This window comes from Colias philodice, chromosome 17 (genome assembly GCF_061535455.1).
Source record: "Colias philodice isolate Cphi_HAF_F1 chromosome 17, ilColPhil1 Martin Lab GWU primary, whole genome shotgun sequence".
In the NCBI taxonomy this organism is placed as follows: Eukaryota; Metazoa; Arthropoda; class Insecta; order Lepidoptera; family Pieridae; genus Colias; species Colias philodice.
Window position 1 is genome coordinate 2,134,067 of NC_143102.1, and position 8,274 is coordinate 2,142,340.

An 8,274-nucleotide genomic window follows, 5' to 3' on the forward strand; every position below is an offset into this window, starting at 1 on the left:
ATTTACTTCTATTCAAACAAACGGCCGAATTTTAATTTTACCGTCGTTTTTAAATGGCTTAGAAATTGAGTGAAATACCTACCAAAGGTTTCACAATAAGAATTCACACCAACACTCATATAGAAATTTAAATTTTCTATATGTACAGTTATTGAACATATTTATTTCCTTCATATTATAATTTAAGAAAAAAATATGTCTGAAAACGAAGTGGTCATCCGGTCATCGCTTGAAATGATGAAGCAACCATCGACTGCTAAGTATGTGTTTCTCAAGGACACAGTTTGTCTATGGCCTAGTCTCTAGCCCCAAGCGGAGTCCACCCGCGGAGGGTGGCACGTGCGCTCGCACCTTGCCGCCCGCGACAGGTGAAGCGCGGTTCTATTCGGAAAACGGAAATTCCGCATGCTGCCCGTGTCTGTTACAATTACCTACAAATGCGTCCTTTGTTTGAAACCTTGAACGCACGCGATGCTCTTTTAAACGGGTTCGCGAGAGAACAGATGATACGTTTAGAAAAGGGACACGTCTAATAGATTTCATCACAGATTTCGCGTAGAAAAATATATTATGCTGCAAATAGCATCGTCCATACTCATGTTTGGATATTCGTGCTACGAATTTCGTAGCTAAATAAGTCAAAACATAAGCTATACGCAACGCAACACCAATAAAATGATTAGAACTGAAATAACAATATTTTTAAGTTCATTCGTAAAAAGCAAATCCCCTGCATGTTATATCTACAATTTGAAAGTTCTTTCAAAAAAAAGGATAATCGGTAATCTCAATGCACAGCTTTGGAACTCGGTTCAAGGAAACTCGCTCGTTGAGCGGGAGCTCTCGCAACGAAGTCGACAGTTTGGCGCCAACTACGCTCGATACCAAACCCCATGAAACTTATCTGTCACTTTTCTTTTTTACAGTGTCTATGGTGTTTGCTTGCTTTTGCAATTTAGGAATTAATTCTATGATACTTATATGATGGATTTTATTGATAATAATATAAATGCGATTTGTAAAACATAAATAATTGATATATTTTTTATGAAATGTACAAACCAGAGTATTAAAAAAAAAATCAATTAAAGAGGATTAACTGAAAATGGACCACTACATAAAATAAAACAAAGTCGCTTTCCTTAAAACTACGCAACGGACTTTGATGCGATTTAATAAGTATGTAGGGTGATTCTCTAGAAGGAAAGGAAGGGATAGCCGGTCAGGCGAAGCCGCGGGCGGAAAGCTAGTATGATATAAATAAAATATCAATAAAATACCAATAAAAATCATTCTTCATTTAATTTATGTCAAATATTAGTAATAATAAGTATTTTCTGCGTAGGGTTCGTTGATACTTATACATTTATATCTATTTATAATATCTTTAAAGTTGCCTTATTGGCAAACTCATACATTAAATTTTATTATAATAATAATAAATATCAACAAAAATACTATGACTAAAGTAATTGATTTAAATAGAAATGTTATCAAACTTTAAACTTAATTAGTCAAAACATCTGCACGGAATATTATTAAAATAACGATTGACACGTCAAGTAAGTCGTTACTGCGGAATTACATCGGTGACATTTCAGCAAATAAACTTAGACAAATTGACGTCGGGTCAGAGTTTATTGAACATTACGAATAATTTCTATTAAATTCGATTATTTAAAAACCAGCTTTATAGCTACTCAGATAAAATACAATTTAGATTTCCGACCCAATAAATTATTTAAGCGTTTTTCTAATGACGTAAAATATTTAGTCAAAATTTACAGTTATTGATTTTTGACAAAAACCAAAGCTCCATTTAGATAAATGCGTCCATTTTGAAATGGCAATAGGTTCGAATTTTAAAAATCAAACATGGCGTTTTACATTTATTTTGAGTCGAAGGAACACACATGTGCAGCCTTCTGTATATCGTTAGTTAGTTTTTATTTGTTCGCTCCTTTACAGTCACAAATTGTGTCAACAATTGGCGCAGATGTTGGCATGAACAGTAAACTATTATAAATTGTCTGAACCAGGAAGCTAACTGCTTAGCTTTGGGGTGTAAGCTCGCAATCAGATTATCAAAGTATTACCTATATTTTTAAACGTTATCATACGCTATTATCGAGCTTGGAAGGTAAATAACGGAACGAATTCTTTAATTGGTATTAAACTATTAGACTAGGTAAATGAAAACTGCAGAAACTTTTAATTTGTATATTGTAAATTGGTTTTGTTTCTTAAATATAAATCGTAAAGCAAAAATAATTTAAATATTACCTGTCACATCACACATGTAGTGACTTCGAAAAAAAATCAATTCATTCAATTAGTTCTGACATTAACTCGTTCAAACAGATTATTATCATAGAAACTCTACCATATCTAGTCTCTACATTATAATAATATGCGTTTTAGTATACCTAGATTTATTATGTATGGGCATAGAATTAAAAATAGTATGGTCTAGTATGGTCAAAGATTAAGAGTTACTACGTATGGTTCAAACTATTGCCATAACCACAGCATACAGAGATCTAGCATCTGCATTCGCCATCTGCTAATATTATAAAATATATTATGCAAATTTGAATAGATAGCTGTTCATTCTGATAGGTAATTGCGTCAATCACATATAAAAGGTAAATATATTTTATTATTAAATAATATTAATAAATAAAGAGTGGTAAATGTACATTTATTTATGTAGATAATTCACAATTTAATTATTTATATAAAAAAAGAACTGTTTGCTCTACAAGGTTATATTTTAGGCCATCTTCAATGAACCTACGGAGAGTTTTAAAAATTTCATAATAGTAGTGTAAAAAGTAAATTAATGACAACAACTTATTCGAAACAACACAGAAGAATTACAACCGGTACATAATTGGCCGTTACAATTTGCGGTGCGCATGAAAATTTGTGGAAATAATAGTTATTATTCAATTATCGTGTCGTCCGTGCAAGCAAATGAATTTGTTGTGAAGCGAAATATTCGGAAATTACCATTTATTGATGATTAAGATAATTCAGGTTTAATTAGCTTGGTGCATTCGCGGAAGCACAGCGGGACCCGAATCACTTCGACCGCCATTTTGGCAAACATCTTAGTGCGGTCGTTGACTCTTAATTTATTACCGTAAAACTATGGTGGCAGTAATTTACGTGGGTGTGGTTTTTTAGTAATTACCGGGATCAAAAATATTTTTATTAGCAGTGTTTATGATTCTGAACTTCAGGTAATTCATTTCATTCTTCCTAGTTCTATCTCACTCTACATCATTATTATGTCTACCGACAATTAAAAATTATTTGCAATTGATATTGATTTGAGCTCTACAAAATTTTCAGAATACCAAGTATCATTGATTGTCAGATTTGCCGCCAAGTAGAGCTAAGTCTAAAATTTTAGGTGCATTTACAGGTAAAACACAATTCCACCCAAATGCAGATTTATAAGATGCCATTAGTCATACTGAGAAGAAGATACGACTCTATAATCAGAAGGTAGAGTCAGAGTCAAATATATTTTAAAGTGTTGTACAACTTTTTAGTTTAGTTTATTTTGGATAATAAAATTACTACCAACTAGTTATATTAATTTAAAGTTACATTTATATACTTACAGGATTTGCGGGTAAAATTGTTTTGATTTTTATTTTAAGCTTTCGAATACTTAGGGTCGGTCCGGTCAAGAGAGTTATGATGATACATATTTACAAATATAATATTATCTATTATAATATCAACTCATTCCTTGTAAGTTATAAGCGCCAACAAAATAGTTCTTCCTTCCCCTTGCAGAAAATCTTTTTTTCTTTTTTATTAGAATCTCAGTAACCCAACGCACATAGAATGCGTCGCGACACTGCGGCGCCTAACTGCAGCACACATCGCGTGCAATCTATACAAATACGGCACAGGATAAAAATATACGCGCGCTCTTTTTGCTCTGTGCTCACTGCTCTGTGCTCTAGAGTCTAGTCTATATATTTATGTCCTGTCATATGTGGCGGAAATTATAGCGGGAAAAATGTTTTGAAAACTATTGAGGGATTAGCAGCTTATTATTTTGCCCTATTTTTTTACAATATTGTATTTACTTTTGCGTAAGTTACCTACCTTTTTTATCTTTTGTGCAAATGTGTTGATGGATAATGGATCAAATTAGGCAATGGTATATTATGTAGATAATAGTTAGGAATAGCACCTACTTATTCAGTTACCATGCGAGCAAAGTAATGAGCTAGCATCCACTTCATAATTAATGAGACAGTTTGCCCAAGGAGAAAGGAGGAATGTAAAATATTCAGCAAATAAAAAACATGCTCGAAATTAGCGTCCAAATATTTTGAAAAGCATCAAAATTCGAAATTATTACCCAAAGAAATTGCCATACCAAGCCATTCATCAGTACAACTAAAAAGCGTGTCCTATAAATAAGCAGTAATACATCAAGCCTTGAGGCGTCGAAGTGCCGAATAAATTTAGTATTTCAGATAAATGAAGTAATGAATAAGAATTAAGGCACTCATCAAAACTCCGGACAGACTCGTACAAGCGAAATGAACGACAGTCGCGCGACAAATAACCGCTTAACACGTCCAAATTAGTTGTAACTGACGCCATGTGCGGACACACCTTTACGTTTCGGGAATAAATTACTCGACTATCATTTTTTGTAGGGATTTCTTCTATTTAACCGGACTGTTAATGCGTTTTATGTCCTGCATGCGGAGCAGTAATGAGATGTCATCTTGCGTTTTCATCAGTAAATTGTGGGTTTTGGCTAATTTAATAATTTATTTTAATGTTAATGTATTCTTTGTTTAAATATTAAATTTTATATGTCTTTATCCTTTAGTATTTTAAGAGATATTCATAAAATTTAAGCACTGCGGTATATGTAATTCATAACATGATGTCCTCGATATCAACCGCAGAACACCGGCCAAAATGTGTTCTTTGTTTCAATTTTAGAAAAATATGATTTTGTAGTGTGTACTTCTTTATCAAATAAAACCTAGTGATATTTCTCAGCGACTAGAGGTCACCTTAAACTTTACAGTGTTAATTTTTTAATATCTTCACAAGAGCTGTAATAAACCGTCCAATAAGTAGGTAGTCATTAGCTTAAAACGCTGCGTAGAAAATTAAAACGGACAATCCAATAGCTGCCCGCAATGTGCAAATTATGGAATCGATTCTAAATCAATGTTAAATAATATCAAATAAGATTCTAAATCAATGTTTCCGTAATTTAGACAGTTGTTTTTGGACAGCTGATTTTTCGCCTGACCACGTTCGGATTCACGCACCTGCACAGATTTTTTAGCCGGGTGATCTTCGCTTTTTTTCGTAAAACACTCGCCACGGACACCTGGCAATTGCCTAGTGCCAAAGCTTATAAGATCGATTCGAGACAGCCGGCAGGAGCGTGCGTCTTGTACGAGCAATTAAAAAAAAATTCAGCTTTCGTGACCAGCGATCGGGCAATTTAAAAAGTAAGGCCTTTCTTAAAATATATAGCACAGCTGCTTTTACTGTAAAATGTCGAAGGGTATTTAGTTATAAAATAAATTTATGTGGTCGCCGCAGCTTTACAATAGTACATATTTCTTAATCTCCATTTAAGATAGCCAGTTTATTGGTTTTATTGTTATTGAATAGGTGGGGCCTGTTAACAGTATTTTGTAAATAAGAGATCGATTAATCGCTCTGAAGTAAAACACATTGAATGCAAATGAATATTCGGTTATTTTTTTATTTTATATTGCGTTTGCCATAATTAATATACCTACGTAGTTACGTACCTATATGGATTTTATTAAATTACTGATTATTACATATTGTCACGAATCCGTATCCTGTTTTAGAACTTTGTTTACACACACACAAACACACAAAGGCACACAGACCAATATTTTTTTATTGTTTTGTGCAAAGACACTGGAGAATGAATGAAAATTTTATTTAAATCTTCGGTAAGCACGAATATGGTTAAGAAATTGAACTATATTAACAATATGAAATTAATTTAAAAACGACATGAAAACCGTTCATTTAACATTTCGTATTCAGTCATGGAGTGGTCCATTGCATTACAGACAATAAATATGAAAATATGTATTGTGATTAGTTTTTTCTATTTTTTCCACATTGCAATAAACATAACCTAACATTTATGACATGTGTCACATTTATGACGCAACCAGCGTACAGGTGGATGGATCAGGTGGCATCCCCTAAACATTAATAAAAACATTATTCACAAGTAACAGACTAACACCGTATTCTAATAGCCATAGAGTCTAAAATATAACGAGCCACGAACAAAAATATAACCTTTGTAGAACCACCTTTAGAGACATTTGCCACAGTTTGTAATTTCTTTTTTAATTAAAATTAACGAATGTTGTAATTATGTCGAATTTATGAAAAGATGATCGTCAGCTTGCATATTTTATGGTAATAAATTAATGGTTGCCGAATGTTTGTAATTTAATATGTATTAAAATTAAGTATATCTAAGTACGTGTTTAAAATTTATGTGTTTACGCTATTCGTGGACAGAAACTGACACAGCCCATTTATATCTACTTATAGGGAAGTTAATTCATATATTAACTAAAAATATAACACTGAATATACAGAAAAAATATTACTAGACACTATTCATAGGCTACTCATTATTTTTTAGACTATTATCTGACATGGACAATAATACAATTAAAGTTTGGAATGTAAAAAATCAAACAAACAGCTTTTCATTAAATGTAGGTACTTGAATCTAATAAGAATTAAATGACTCTCATTTGACTAACTTCGGATACGGATCTTTATAAGCAGAATTTACAACTTATTTTAAACAGGCACCATAATTAGGGTTACCTCAACAAACGTATTAATCGTGAACGAAGTCGCGTGTGGACAATATCGATTTAAAAATTACCTATTACTTACTCGGTAAACAGTAGTTACCCCTAGAAAGCTACATGTTAACGTATATAATAATATTATAATTTATCTGTGATGTTAAGCAAGCAGAGTTTTTTTAGTAAGTTTTTAGTAAGTTAAGTTAAGTAGTTTTTTATACCAGGACCAACTAGTAGTTATACCTTGGCTATATGTCACAATCAATCGTTAAAAATATGTGATGAATAGAATAGTGTCTCTGTGTATGTCTGTCTATGCCTAATTGTAAACATTTTTTATTCATAAAGCATCGGTAGTTAGACGTTATTTTAAGAGCCAAATACATCAAATGCGACATACCTATACATTACGCTAATTAAGTACTTTGTATTTATAAAATTCGAGATATGACTCGCGGTAGTTCTAAACTAAGTAGTAAAGATCTAACAAAGAACTTTTTATTTGCAGCTTGCGCCAGCTGCTTACTGACACATTTCTATTTGTTAGTTAAACTGTTATATCTCGTTCTAGGACATGCAATCTAGGTCTTATTTTTTATATGATGATTATAGATATATGGAAATACAAAGAAAATATTTCAGTAAAATATCTTACTTATGTATGACTGTAGCAACTGATAACGTTTGTTTGATGGCCTGGTGGAGGCATGTTTTTTGTTACAAATGCGTGAACTTCATGATCTAATTTTCCATCCTTTTAAAATTCTTCGTAGTACCTAAAGTATGACTTTTAATTTCTATTAAAGGCCTTTATAGAAATTAAAAGCCTTAATTTAAGGCCCACACTATAACACTGAATAAAATTATTAATGAAATTGGTAATAAACATTCGGTCAGTTATGTTTTCTTACAATATCCTAACATAAAAATACAACCCCAATAATTATGACTAATTTAGCGATTCATACACACAAATAAAGATATAAAATAATATTCTGATCATAGATAAAAGTAACGGAATAAAATTGCCTCAATGAATGGATGGCGCGCTATAACCAACCGACTTAGCCGTTTTAATTTCAACTTAGAATACATTGCTGGTTTTCTTTGTTAATTTTTCATACATATGAAGCTATAGCAGCAATGTATACAAAATTATAAATACAAAACGTCGGCTCATAATTTTAATACATATACCACTTTTGCACACCTGATCGAGTGTCAGCCCTAATCGTAACAGGTGTTGAGTTTTAGAGATTTATGTGTGGATAACATTTCGCGATAAGTCCGAAGATATTTTAATTAATCATTTATTTTTAGACTTTGTCGGGGTGGCGCGCTTTAAATATTTCATGTGAAATAACTTTCTTAAAAGGTTAAAATGCATTATTGA